This window comes from Perognathus longimembris, chromosome 20, assembly GCF_023159225.1.
Source record: "Perognathus longimembris pacificus isolate PPM17 chromosome 20, ASM2315922v1, whole genome shotgun sequence".
In the NCBI taxonomy this organism is placed as follows: domain Eukaryota; kingdom Metazoa; phylum Chordata; class Mammalia; order Rodentia; family Heteromyidae; genus Perognathus; species Perognathus longimembris.
Genome location: NC_063180.1, coordinates 34,872,952 through 34,887,429, shown reverse-complemented (window position 1 = coordinate 34,887,429; position 14,478 = coordinate 34,872,952). Strand labels below are relative to the sequence as shown.

At 42.5% G+C, this 14,478-nt stretch overlaps 1 pseudogene; it reads left to right on the top strand.

Annotated features, from left to right (window-relative positions):
- The first annotated feature begins 2,844 nt into the window (after positions 1-2,844).
- On the top strand, positions 2,845-3,493 carry LOC125368521 (annotated as a pseudogene).
- The last annotated feature ends 10,985 nt before the right edge of the window (positions 3,494-14,478 follow it).

Sequence of the window (14,478 nt, the reverse complement as noted above, 5' to 3'; positions counted from 1 at the left end):
AGGAGGCGAAGGAGGACATGTGTGTACATGTGTGGTCTATATGTGTGTGCGTGAGTATTGACCACCTTATGAGCATGGTCCCCAGCAGTTATAACATATACACAACTACTATGGCTGTCACTGCAGGAATACAGGGAAGTGATGTTCTTAAACTTGTCCACAGTTTGAACCTCTACAGCTCTGGACCAGCCATGTGGGCTCTTCCTTTTACAAGATAGTCTTTCCATTATTTCTACTAGCAAGTGACAAACTCAGGTCATTTTTTGAGGGTGGGGGAGCACCAGAACTGAGTGGTTTCATCAGGCCTGCCTTGTGGGCTGTGGTTATGTAGAACTGGAAGAAAGGCCCATGCTGTGTCTCTGCCTCTTTACTCTCAGGCAGAGAATTCACCTGGGAGGTGTGAAATCTTCAGCCTCTTCCTACAGAGACTTCATGTTCCTGGTAATTAATTCCTCCACTGGATGCCTTTATAACTCCATCCTCCAGTGGTCATTATGAACTAGCCTGTGGCTCCTGGAGACAGCTCCAGGGCCTTTCCAACTTGGTCATTTGGGAACCCACAGAGGCTGTCTCACAGCAGCCAGAAGGAGAATGTGACGTGAATTCCACAAGCACACGTGCGCACACACGCAGGGTGCCTCACTCAGGAGATCTGCTGAGATCGGCTTTTAGGTTGGCGTAGGAAATGCTTGTCAGATACATCAGCTGATAGCATCCTCAGAGCTGGAAGAGGGAAAATGAATTGCATCACAACGAACACAGATCTCACAAGGAAGAGCTGCAGGCAGACATGTATATTAGCTTCGATTGACACCTCCTGACACCTTCTCAGCTTGGATGGAGAGAACTCTTCTTACCAGTTCACCCACTCCATCCCATCAAGTGAGTCCTTTACCCCAGGTCTGAGGAAGGATTACAAGCAGGCAAGATGTTGCAATTTCCTTCTGATTGTTCCTTGGGAATGCAGAAACCTCTGGATAGTCAAAAGCATCCTGTGCTCTCCATAGAATTCATAAATATGCGAGGGAATTATCCATGCATCAAAATCACAGGAAGCATTCTAACTAAAGCAGGGGTCTTCATACTTCATTAAGCCAGAAGAGCAGGTGGGAGGCTGGTTTGAAATGCAGATTCCTAAGCCTATTTCCCACATAAACAAAACCATTTCATCTCCCAGAGGGTCTGGTAATCTTCTAAATTGACATGCAGATTCTCATTAAATTTACAGCTACAATTCGAGATACTAATGGAGTACCATAGATATTAATAGGATATAAAGACTTATTATTCTACAAATATTATCTTAATAATATTGATCATTTGGTAAAAATACATGCATGTGCATACATGTGCACATATATTTTTTTCTTTCCATTAGTACTGTCATAGCGAGGACTTGAACTATGTACCAGGCCATGGTATGTTGTGGTCATTTAGAAACCACCATCTCGGGGCTGGGGATATAGCCTAGTGGCAAGAGTGCCTGCCTCGGATACACGAGGCCCTAGGTTCGATTCCCCAGCACCACATATACAGAAAAACGGCCAGAAGCGGCGCTGTGGCTCAAGTGGCAGAGTGCTAGCCTTGAGCGGGAAGAAGCCAGGGACAGTGCTCAGGCCCTGAGTCCAAGGCCCAGGACTGGCCAAAAAAAAAAAGAAACCACCATCTCGTGGGATAAAGCAGAATAAATTCAACAGGTGAACTCAGCCTTGTTTCGCTCCATGTACAGATCTGAGAGTTTCCCCCAGCCAGGTGAACATAGCTTGTGTTGCAGAGGAGGCTCAGGGTTGTGAACTCCTCAAGCCAGTTTGGTGCAAAGCTGGGTTTAGAATTTGTCAGTTCTGACTTCCTTGTCCTCAAGATCTTCCTGGCCAGAGAAATAAGCTTCCCATTCACCATCATCACAGGTCTCCTGCCAGGGGGACCTCATGTGATACGTATCTCATTCCTTTTCCAAGAGTACAGAGAATGCTTGCAATCTGACATGTCCAAGCGATGAGAAGGCAGTGTCAGAATGCCTACCCCTAGAGCCTCAGATGATGGTGGAGAAAGTGCCCACTTGTTGCCCCCATGAAGAAAGAACAATTCCAGCTTTTTTTTTTCCAGTGCATTGAAAGAAGACTAAACTTCCACAAGAGGAGAACAGAGATAGAAAGGCACCCAGAAAGGAAGGAATAGAGCAACCGGAACCAGGATTGCAAGGCCCACTGTGGGCATGGGTATCGATGCTATCACACAGCTAATGGAAGCCAATTAGAGAACTGGCCCAGCATTCACAGGCTGGGTACAAACAAGTCCCATTCCTCAGCAAAGGAAATGGAAATCTGCAATGAACAGAGACTGTTAAACACATGATGCCTCCAAACTAAGTACATGTAGGCTGGGAGGGCTTACTCAGCCTTGCAGCATAGGCAGCACGGGGAGGAGAATTCTGTCTGAAAGATGCTTCCACAGGGTCTTGCCGGGTACCAGGTGCACTCTCTCCCTCTGTGCTTTGTGATGAAAACTGCTTTTCACATCTAGAACATCTGGATAGATGGGTCCTTGCTTGTGAGGCACCATCGTGATGTTGGAACAGGATGGTGTCGAAGGTGAGTTCGCTCTCTGCTCTGGTGAACCACAATTGGTGCTTTGTGCATGACATAGCCACAGGTAAGCTAACTGAAAATTCCACCTCTACTCCTTATTATTATCATTATTATTTTTTTTGTCAGTTCTGGGCACTGTCCCTGAGCTCGTTCGCTAGCGTTCTACCACTTTGAGCCACAGCTCCACTTCTGGTTTTCTGGTGGTTAGTTGGAGATAAGAGTCTCATGGGGTCCACGAGGGAACCTCGCTGCAGTTATGGGTGCCCTGGGAGTCAAGATCAACCGGCCTTGAACGGAGTTGAAGAAGAAACTGTTCAAGCGCTGGCGGGGTTTGAACCGGGAGTGGAGGCTGAAGCGCAAGGTGGTCGGGGCTTGGATAGACGAAGGGCTGATCACGAGGCATCACCTCAAGAAGAGAGCATCCAGTGCTCGTGCCAACATTACTCTGTCTGGGAAGAAGCGCAGAAAACTCCTACAGCAGATCCGGCTTGCACAGAAAGAAAAGGCGGCTATGGAAGTGGAAGCCCCTTCAAAGCCAGCCAGGACGAGTGAAGCACAGCCCAGACGTCAGAAGAAGATAAAAGCCCCCCAGGATGTAGACATGGAGGATCTTGAAGAGGAGAGCTAAACTCTTCTCACGGGAGCTCCTCAGCTGGAGCCAGAAGGAGTTGGCAGTTGCTTCAAAGGACTTTGGAAAAAGCACAATCCCCTTTCCATGTCCTCAGATTCCCCTTCTGCAGTGGTCTGTTGACCTTCCCTGGAGGGATGCTAGGAGGGAAGAGGGCACAGAAGGAAGATTGGAGAGCATCCTTTCTAGCAATCAAATCCATTTGTAATGAAACCCTTGGGTTTGACTGAGGCACGTGTGAGTGCAGAAATGGCGGTGGGCCTTGAACAAGCGTATATGTGGTGGAGACAGGCCAGAAGCAGGACCCACCAAACGTCCTTGAACAAAGGCAATTAGAAACCAGCCTCTCTTGCTGGGGGCCAGTAGCTCACACCTGTCATCCTAGCTACTTAGGAGGCCGAGATCTGAGAATCACGGTTTGAAGCCAGCCCAGGCAAGACAGTCCAGAGAGTCTTACCTGTAATAAACTTCTCAGAAAAAGCTGGAAGTGGCACTCTGGTTCAAGTGGTAGAGTGCTAGCCTTGAGCACAGAGAGGCTCAGGGACAGCACCCTGGCCCTGAGTTCAAGCCCCAGGACCAGCAAAAAAAAAAAAGAAAAGAAACCTAGTGAGTGACACTCCGGCTTTCCATTTCTAACAGAAGTAGAGATTATCGGAGGGACGGCAAGTATGAATCCTGATACCTGTCCTACCCCTGCCCTTACCCCTGCGGTTTTGCTCAAGTTGCGTAAACCACTTTACCTCATTTATCTTGCTTCTTCTGTTTGATTGTTTTTAATAAAATAAAGACCAGATGCCCCCCCCCAAAAAAAAGAGTCACATGGACTTGTCCTGCCCATGCTGGCTTCAAACTGTCATCCTGATCTCAGCCTCCTGAGTAACTAGGATTACAGGTGTGAGCCACCAGTGCCCAGCTCTGCTCATTCTTATAAGTTCTGTAACCTCAGGCAAATGTCATAACCTCTCTTAACTTATTGTATTCATAAAATAGAAGAAAAATAGCTCCTGGACAAATAAACAGAGTACTACATGAGATTATATATCCCATAACTGGTTATTCTGAATTAGAAAAATATGAAATTATTGTCATATGAATACTTTGTGACTAAGAGTCACCATGTTGAAAATCTTAATTTATAGTATGTGCATAATATATAATAGGTATAATAGATTATGCAGTATAATCGATTATACAGTATAATCTATTGTATATTTTATTGTATTATATAATATAGGTAATATAATCTTATATTATTTTAGCCCCATGATTCATAAAGACAATTGGGGAATTCTGTTACATGTACAACTTCTGTCTAATCAATTAAGAAACCATTGCATTAAGTGTGTTTACATGCTAAGACTCTCATAAGAGAACCAGTATTTGTAAAATATCTAGTTTCATAAAACAATATCAACACTTGCATTTGAGCTTCAAATATCCATTGTATGTAAGCTGGGCAATAGTGGCTCATGCCTGTCATCCTAGCTACTCAGGAGACTGAGAACTGAGCATCAAGGTATGAAACTAGCCTAGTCAGAAAAGTCTACAACACTCTTGTCTCCAATTACTCAGCAGACATCTGGGAGTGGTGGTGTGATCCCACTTCTAGAGTAATCAGCCTTGAGCAAAATGCCAAGGAACAGTGAAAAATTCCTGAGTTCAAGCTCCAGTACTAGTACACACACACACACACACACACACACACACATGCACACACACACACACACACTATCATTTGTATGTCCAGGTCCTGTGATCCTGTTTACTTTCAAGTGGAATTGTTGGAATATTTGCCACCTTGAAAACGCATTTGATTAGGGCTGCAAGGCTAAGCCAGGTGGAGACAATCTAAGAAGAAAAAAGCAAACTTTTCCAAGTTACTTCTCTAAACATAGTCATTGTGCCTGCCTGTCAAACCATTGAGGCGTTCCAGTCTACTTAATTATTATGTGTTTATTTTAACGGGAAAATAACTGCAAGGAGCCAGCCAAGAAATAGGTGTTTCAGTCAGAATACTTTTCAGAAAAAATTACACACATGCAAAAAAATAAAATAAAATAAAACTGGTCAGATACCTATATTTCATTTCAGAAAGTGTTCTAGATATCTGTCTGAATGATGATACCTCAAGTTCACCAAGCATGGCTGTGGCCAGAGCGACAGGCTGAGACTGTCAGCCTGGGCTGCAGGACCTGCAAAGTCCCAGATTAGCAGCAGGCCCTTCGGATGACAGCTCAATGTGAAATTAGCAACCGCCTCCATCTAGTGTGCCCTGCATGGGTGTCAATGCCAGAAAATGCTCCATCACAGAGCTAGTGGAGGCACAGCTGATGGACACTGAGCCTGACCTCACTGCCCCAGGAGACAGTGCCCCCCCCGGGTCATGGGTGAGGGAGACTGGCAAGGGTCACACAGGGGGGCACGCAGTACAGCTGCCTGCTCAGAAACCATCCCCTAATCAACAGGACTCAGCCTCCAGCGCTTGTCAAACCAGCCCTTTGCCAGCTCTCACTGAACAGGAAAAAAAAAAAAAAAAGCAAAGCCCAGCAAACACTCTCATTCTTAAAGGATCCAAAGCTGTGTGGGGGGAAGGAAAAAAAAAAAAAAGCAATGAGAGAGATGACAGCAAAGTGTTGGAAGTTGCATCTGAGTCCTTCAGTGGAAAGACTGAAAATACTGGTTTAAGAGTGAGGCAAAGGAAGTGTAAGGTAAATGATGGATGGAAGATCAGACAGACAGATGACAGCTAGATAGGCCCTAGAGAGCTGCAGTTGCACCTTTTGATCTAGTGATACTGCACCCAAAGCGCTCTGTCTTCTCACGCACATAGCAGGGCTGGGGAGGCTGAGGTACGGGGACTCAAGCAGGGTCAGCCAGCATGTTGGCCCCTTGTGCCTCCCTGTAATTAGCACAGTCCTGCAGGGCCAAAGGCATGCCTCACTTCAAGTTACTTCTGGATTACTGTGGGCTACTTAGGAACCAGGCAAGGGCTCCTCCAGAAAACAGTTCCATGACACCATACACCATTTGCAGGTGCTTCCAGGTCAAAGGTACGGAGGCCCCTTGTACTGCTGGTGTTCACTGCTCACATGGGTCCCTTTCCTCTGCACTCTACTGCCCCTTCATCAGGTTTACAATCAGTGGCCATTAGCTGGACTACGAGGGGGGTATCATGATGGACTAACAAAGATAGCAGCTTTTGGGGCCCTTCTAGCTGGAATGAGGACTCTGCCGTGATCGTCCTATGTGTGAGAAAGAGGTATGTTCCTTCTACTTTGTCTAAACAAGTTACAGGTGTGAAGATAAATTAGTTATAGCATGTAATACATGTGTCCTCATTTATTGGACATTATGGAAAGGAAGGCAGGAAGGGAGGGAGGGAGAAAGGGAGGAAGGGAGGAAGGGAGGGAGGGAAAGAAAGTAGAAGGAAGGGAGGAAGAGAAAGAAAGAGGGAGAAATGGAAGGAGGAAAAGAAGAAAGGAGGGAGGAATAGAGGAAAGGAGAGAAGAAAGGAATGATAGTGAGAAAGGAAGAGGAGAAGGATGGAAGGAGGGAAGGAAAAAAGAAGGCAAGCAGGAAGGAAAGAAGGGAGGAAGAAGGACAGGAAAGAGTAATATGTGTTACTCATATGATTTTCCACATGCTCACAAAGGAATCATAGGTAGAGGTTCAATTAATGATTTTGTTTATAGAGTCAATAGGAATTTAGGTCTGAGCATGGTATTAGTTATATTGTGAATCTGTGTTCTTTCTGTAACAATAACAAAAGCACAGATAATTAATGTCCCAGGGCCACTATGAAGTCTATGATCCTTTATTGCATGTTTAGTTTCATAAATCACCAGTAGAACAAATAAGTAACACTCATAAAATTATGGTTGATATTTTTTTGCATCCTTAACTGTATTTAATTCATGTTACGAATACATGTCACAATAATACTAACAAATAATAAATGGATCAACTTTAAGCTTGACAATATAGCCCGGAGAGCTAAGAGCCATGAAGACAACCTCATTTTACAAATACGGAAACCAAGGCTCACAGCCATTCAGGGGATGTGTACAATCTCCTGGAGGGGAAGGTAAAGAGCAGACACAGACAAGCAATACTCAGCATCTATTCCATTCAACTAGCACATTATACCACGTTCCATTGCTCTCTCTCATGATGGGCCAGGATAAAAAGAATCAATCTCAACTCCCCATTGGTTCAGTGGAATACTTAATGACAATCATAGACTGAAGTACATATTTGTTCATCTATTGTTATCTTAGGTAAGAGGCATTAGTAATCCTTTTTTTCCTAAATGAAAAGATTTCCATGGGGGGAAAAAAAAGCCAACAGTGAGCAACTATCCCGTAATCAAGACGGGCAGTTAGGAGTAAGGGTTTTGAGCTCACAGTTGTAATTTCATGTAAAGGGATTAATTCCATCTTCTTGCACTGCAACAAGAAAGAGAAGGCCAGCTCCTGGATCCCAAAGCAGTAATTTTGTAGGAGGAGAATTAAGATGGAAGCAAAGAGAAGACAGAACATGACACAATGTAATGCAGCTTAAATGCCTCTAAATGACAGACTTTCCACAAACTTCATTCCCCTGCCATCCTGAATTTGAAAACACACTTAAGAAGGAATGTAATATTCCTGGGAGAACTTTAATGAGTAGAAAGCTTCTTTGATCCTATAAAATCAAAAGACTGTCTATCACCTTCCAATCAAGTTTCAATCAGTCAACTTATGCAGATGGCTCTGGGTGTAAATGGGAACAGGAAAGAGATAGTCCAGAGAAACCTCAGATAGATAAAATCTGCACTGACTTTCAAATGTGACTCTCCCTACCCTACTTTTTTTTTTTGCCACCATGACATTGCCTATATCTCTGCATGGACTCCAGAAAACAAAGGGTTAAATGACCCCTATGTTCTTCTGCCAAAGACCTAATTACAAGCCCCTTGCTCAGAAAACACTTTCTAAATAAAAGGAAGTTGATGGAATTTACTGGGTTTTGTTTTTATTCAAGGAAAATGCTTAAACCAATATCTGTTCCTGACTCTCCCATGAGAAGCTATCTTACCTCCAGAGAAGTTTGTGTCTTTATCATCCTTCTTTTGCTGTGAACAAACTCCTGGGATTAGGTAAATTATAAAGAAAGGTGAATTGTACCCCAGTGTTTCAGAGATTCAGGCCGTCGTCTTTTGCCTAATTACTTTAAATCAAGGGGAGCACAACACATCATGGAGAGGACTTGTAGTGTGGAAAGTCTACTCACCTAATGGTAGACAGGAAGCCAAAGGAAAAACAGGAATGAGACCAGGCCTAAAGATCCCTAAGGTCCTCCCCTTCCACCCCACCTCCTAAAGGCTCCACTTCCTCTCAATGGCTACAGGGACTGGGGTCCAAATCCTCAATACATACATCTTTGGGAAACAAACAAGAGTTAGAAGGGGATCAGGTGAGCAAATTGATGGTTTATGAAAGCTTTGTTCTTCTGTGTGGAAGGCATAGAAAACCAAAACATTCATTCATCTATCTTCTTCCAATTTGTTAGATGCTACTGAAAGCTACCCTGTGCCAAATGTTCTAGTGAACTCCAGCAACCCCACAATCTTTTGGTGCTGGAACCAGATTCTGAACTTGGAGCCTGGGTGCTATCTTTTAACTTTTCACTCAAGGCTGGTGCTCTACCACTTGAGCTACATCTCTTACTTCCAGCTTTTACTGGGTTAATTGAAGATACAAATCTCAAAGCCTTTCCTGTTTGGCCTGGCTTCAAACCACAATCCTCAGATTTCAGCTATCTGAGTAGCTAGGATTGTAGGCAGGAGCCACCAGTACCTGGTTGAAATAAGGTGTGTGTGTGTGTGTGTGTGTGTGTGTGTGTGTGTGTGTGTGTGTGTGTACACTATGTATATATAGTAAGAATGTTCACAGAATCATGGAGACCATGATTGTTAAAAGATGGAGAGTACAGCTACATCACAGCTAGAGGATACTCAGAGAAACAAACAGCAGTGAAGAGAGGCTGTTGGAACCAAGACAGTAGGCTAGTCGTAAGGAATACTGATCCTTAACAACATCTTATAGGCTCAAATTCACAAAGCTAGACCCTTTTAAGTTTGGTCCTGACAGAGACTTTTCAAGATTTTCCTTCAAAGAAAAAGTCAACACAAATCTTTTAGATATCAACATTTTTAGATGGCCAGGGACTGGGGAGAAGGGAATTTCTGAGGAGTGAGAACAAGTAGAGGTGGACTTTCTCTTCCCTACTATTGGAAAGGGGACAAGAGAAAGGAAATAATCTTCATGAGAAGGGTTTGGAGGTGGGAGGTGATCAGCTCACCAAGCAAATCCAGGGCCAATAGGTGCCATCTTAGGCTCCATTATGCACACTTCTTATCTATGCAGTTTCAAGTCTGACTGCCTAGGACTTCTAAGCTATTCAACGGACATCTTCTGTCATATTCATTTTCAAAAGGATATAATTTCCTATCCAAGCTGTAACATACCAACTTTTCAAAAGAAACCACTGTAGGTTGGAGATCGTTCTGTGTGCCCTAACTGGTGATTAGCAAATTTATTGCATGATAAACCATTTTCAGTGCAGTTCTGGAAAAATAAAAACATGCTTCTTCCTGAGTAATTAGTTGCTCTTTGCCGCCAACAAACTGTAATTTTTATTCCTTTTACTAAAGCCCACTTATTAGGAGAGAGAGGTAGCAAGCATTTATGCTTTTGTATTTATACTGCAAAGAACGTGGCACTGAAAACCTTGCTATAAAGATTCTGAATGCTGCTATATTTTTTAAATCCACATTAATTATAGACCCACTTATTCTTAGAAAAGACAGGAATTGCATCAGGGTGGTAGTGGGGGGGTGGAATTCATATAAAAAAAATTGCCTCTCAAAGACCCCACTGAAATTTCTATAACATACTCCACATGACACTGATGTGTGAAAATTGACACAAAGATTTGAAAATTGGGACTGAAGGAACCCAGGCATAAAATAACTTCAATTTTGTGCTTTTTCTGTCTCTCAGAGGAATAACTCATAGGACTGACCACCACAACACAAAAACAAGTGAAGGGGAAAGAAAATCCAGGGAGAAGGATAGGCATTATTAAGGAAAAAAACACACTTCTCATTCACAGAGAGAAAGGATGATCAATGGATTTAGTCACAGAGAGATTCAAGCAGAAAATTGCTGCTGTTTATCTGCACAGCAGAAAAGTTTAACCAAACCAGAATTCTTAGGTCCAAGGAAGGCATCCATACATAGCTACCTGTGGGCAAAGATATAGGAGATGGGTCTTTGAACCAAAGGAAAATGGTCAAATCCTCTAGCTGCTAAGTTATATGAAGAGTAGAATTTTGATAGAGGAGGGTTTGTATCTGAAATGCCTTGGGTCAAGGCTCACATCCATTACAGCCCCACATAGTTTCAAAATTGTATGAAATAAATAATCTCTTCAGTTCTAATGTGTGCCCTTGAGTGAAAATAATATCTCCCCAATAGTATCCAAAATGAATGTGAAAATGGTACATCGTCCATGGACAGTCTACCCTCTAAGACTGACAAATGTAAAATCATTACTGACAAAATAGAACATACTAGCAATTTCTCATCTGGTTTTTAAATATATATATATATATATATATATTTATTTATTTAAAGAGAAACTTAGAGCACACTGCATTGGCAAGTGCCCTTTTAAAGCTTGTGGGGGGAAAAATAAAAGAGGAGACAAGAGACCTTCATCCGCCCCCAAACTATGTCTGTCCTGGGTTACATATGATGGAAGAAAATGGAGAACTCAATTATCTAGGCAGCATATTTGTGAGTGAAAAATGGCCATTCACACTGGAGAAGGATTTCAAAGGATGTCATCTCCAGCCAAGTATTTTAAAACTAGCTAGAAGAATAGAGTTCTATGTTAATGCTATGTGTTATTCTCCACAGCAATGCAAGAAATGTGATAAACAGCTGAACGTTCCCTCTAGAAATTACTTCAACACTCTGAGTGCAAGAAAATGTAATTTTAAGAAAGCACCCATCTCATTAGCAGTTTTGTGATTTCACCTTCATAGAGAAGAAACAAAAATAATAATGAATCTACGTCAAGATGGCAATAGAGTTACATTACAATATCTGGATGGTATTAGTATTCTGTGCTAAATACTGAATGACTATTAGTCAATAATATCTTATTTCAGTAGAATTCTATCATGCACTCCTCATACTTTATACAACTAAGCCTATAAAAGCCATTACATTGATACTTTAGAGTTTCTACAATATTTTGTGCCTATTTTTTCACTTGATCCCTATGCTTATTAGGTTCATATTAGCTTCTATAATAAACAACTCCTGAAATTCAGTGATCTTATCTATGTGTGTATGTGTATATATATTATAAAACATGTTTTTATTCTTAATGGTCATGATTGGAGCACAAGTGCACCATTTTCTCAATGGTCATTGACCCTTAACGAGTTATTCTGTCATTCTCTTGGACTTTGGGACATTCTGCGTTGGATCATTATGGGTCAGAGGCATGTTGGGGTCATTTATGGTTTTAGAAATCAAATTTATTTTGACTTCTAGTTTTTCTCTCTCTCTATGTTGCCACCCAAGATCTCAGTGTTGTTTGCAAGTGTACTTCATTTACCCACAGGAACGCATGGACCAGGGCTGGCCAAGGATCCCCTCTTCTCTCAAGCATCCCGTTAATGCAATGACGATTCTCAGGTTTAGACCTGTGTGAATGGCAGGTCTCCACTTCCCATGTCAAGTGTTGTCAGAGTGAACACAATCCTTCCTGGGCAGGTTCTTTTCAGCCACCGGATTCCACTTGCACTTTGCTGGCAAGAAATCACATGACCTCCTGCCCTCAATGTGCAGACTAGGGAGTGACATGTTGATCTCTACCCAGAAGCAGCAAAACTGTCTCTACCTACATTTTTCTCCTGAGGAAAAAAAGACCTCTGTAAACAGTAAGCATTATTGTAAGAACCTCAAATGTCATTATTATTATTATCGTTATTATCTTTAAGTAGTTGTAGAAAAAAGTTTCAATTCAATGAGCTAGTTTATGAATACAGTGCATCTTGATCAATGTCACCGTTTTCATAACTCCATTGAACAGTTAACTTAGAGTCTTACAAAATGAATACCAGGAATCTGGCTTATGAGTTGTCCAAGGTGGGAACTAAGGTAAAGGGGAAGCGCATAGATGAATAAAGAGTGGAAGGGAGGTGGAAGAATGCAGTGAAATATAGTTTATTTCTCTGGCACTTGTGTTTTATAAAAAGGTAGAGGACTGCTAGAAGGATCATCTTTTGATCACTGAAGGACACAGGATTTACTCATTCCTGAGAGAGAAGATATTTCTCTGCTACTTCATTTCATTTCCAGGAGAAGAGCTGCTTTCCCTCCATATTGGGGCCACAGGGGGATGATGTAGAGAAGTTTACAAGTATGCTGTCTGTCTATGCTGTCTGTCACCAGAACCCTACCAATATGGGTGAAAGACCCCACACATTTTCTAGTTCCAGCAAGTAACCAGAGTTAAGTTTTAAAATGAAGCAGTAAATCTCTACATTTGTCAGGGAACACTTCACTTATCATCTCAAATAATTTTAGTCCGGACCACCACCACCACCACCACCACCAACAAGCCATGGAATCTCCCTACTTGTGGCAAGTTGCCCCCCTGTTTCTTCACCTGAAATAGATCTAAATCAATATTCACATAATGTAAGACAAAAGGCCACAGAAGTTTACTGCTAAAGGATCTCAGTTCTTTTGCCCAAAAGACAGTTATTTTCTTTCACCTCAAACAACTTCAGGATATTGCCCCGGGGCCATGGGAATATTTTGTTATTTTCTGTGTGAAATATTATATTCCCTGGTGAACATGGAGAGATTGTATTACTGTCCACTGATTCCCTTAGTTGACACAGCTAGCAGTAACAATGACCTCAACGCTCAGAGCTGCATCGGAATATGGAGCTTTTCTGAGCAGAAAATGCGTAGATTGGAAAAAAACAACATAGAAAGTCAAGGCATCCAAGCAGCTTGAGCTCTCAGGGATGGGTAGGTCTGCCATGACCTCCGACACTCCATTGCCATTACAGCCTCAAAATATACAGGCTGTTATGCTGCTTGGAAGAGAAAGCAGATAAGACCCTCATAATTCATGCCACTTACTAATTAGGGATCGCTGGGGAGAACCAGTTGAAATATGACTTTGTCTCCACTGTGTTCTTATCTGTCCTTCAGTATAATTTTCTTTCTTTCTGATGATAGAAAGCAGCTGGAATGGGGATAGGAAAGATCTAGCACTTAGTTTACTTAATTCTTTCCTCAGTGATGACTAGGAGCTCTAATGCTTTCTGGAGGCTTGCAACTCCTACAGTGGAATAAAAGACACCAGATACACAGTGAGTTATGGTAACAAATTGTTCCAGAATGATTCTCCTCTGGATTTATTTATTGTTGTTATTATTACTATTTTTTTTTATTTTCACTTTGTGCTGTGTTAAACCTGTGTTTGTGCCTAAGATGATGATCTACAAGACTGGCTGTTTGCATGCTCTGGATCTCATTTATTAGGAAGTGAAGTATGTAATAGTGAAAAATAGCTCACTGCATTTACTGTTTCTCTGGGGTATCTCTGCCGTGGCATGGCTGGCTGCACACGCAGTCAAAACCATGGATATAAATGGAAAGGGAACGAGGACTCAGGACGTGAAAGGTGTTAGGGCCTCCTCCACACCTGCTGGCAGCCTGTGACAGCCCGGTTCCTCCTTCACTCCACATAAGCCTGGAGGCTCACAGGGCCTGGGGGTCACCAGGATGGCATCTGCATAAATACATGCAAGCCTCTTGATCAGTCATTTATTTTCTTGAAGGTGTGGGGCGGGGAGGGGGTGTGTGGTCTCAGTTCACAGGATGAGGTGGGAATAGCAGACTTCTCCACCTCCCAGGCTGCTTTTGCTTAAATCACCTTGAAGACTCACCAGGGGGCGGGGGGGGGGGGAGCAAGCCTCTTAAGTATCATGGACAAAACTTTTAAAGACTTAATGGGAAAAGAGGACTTGTGGTTTGAGCTTTTCAAACATCATGGTGGACTGCAATATTAATTTATGTTTCTACATTTCTAGCAATGTAAGAAACATCATTCTTTATTGACACGACTCCTTAGAAGGAGTCCCTCCTATGTTAAGGTGGATATGTTCTGGAAGACTGAGAGAAT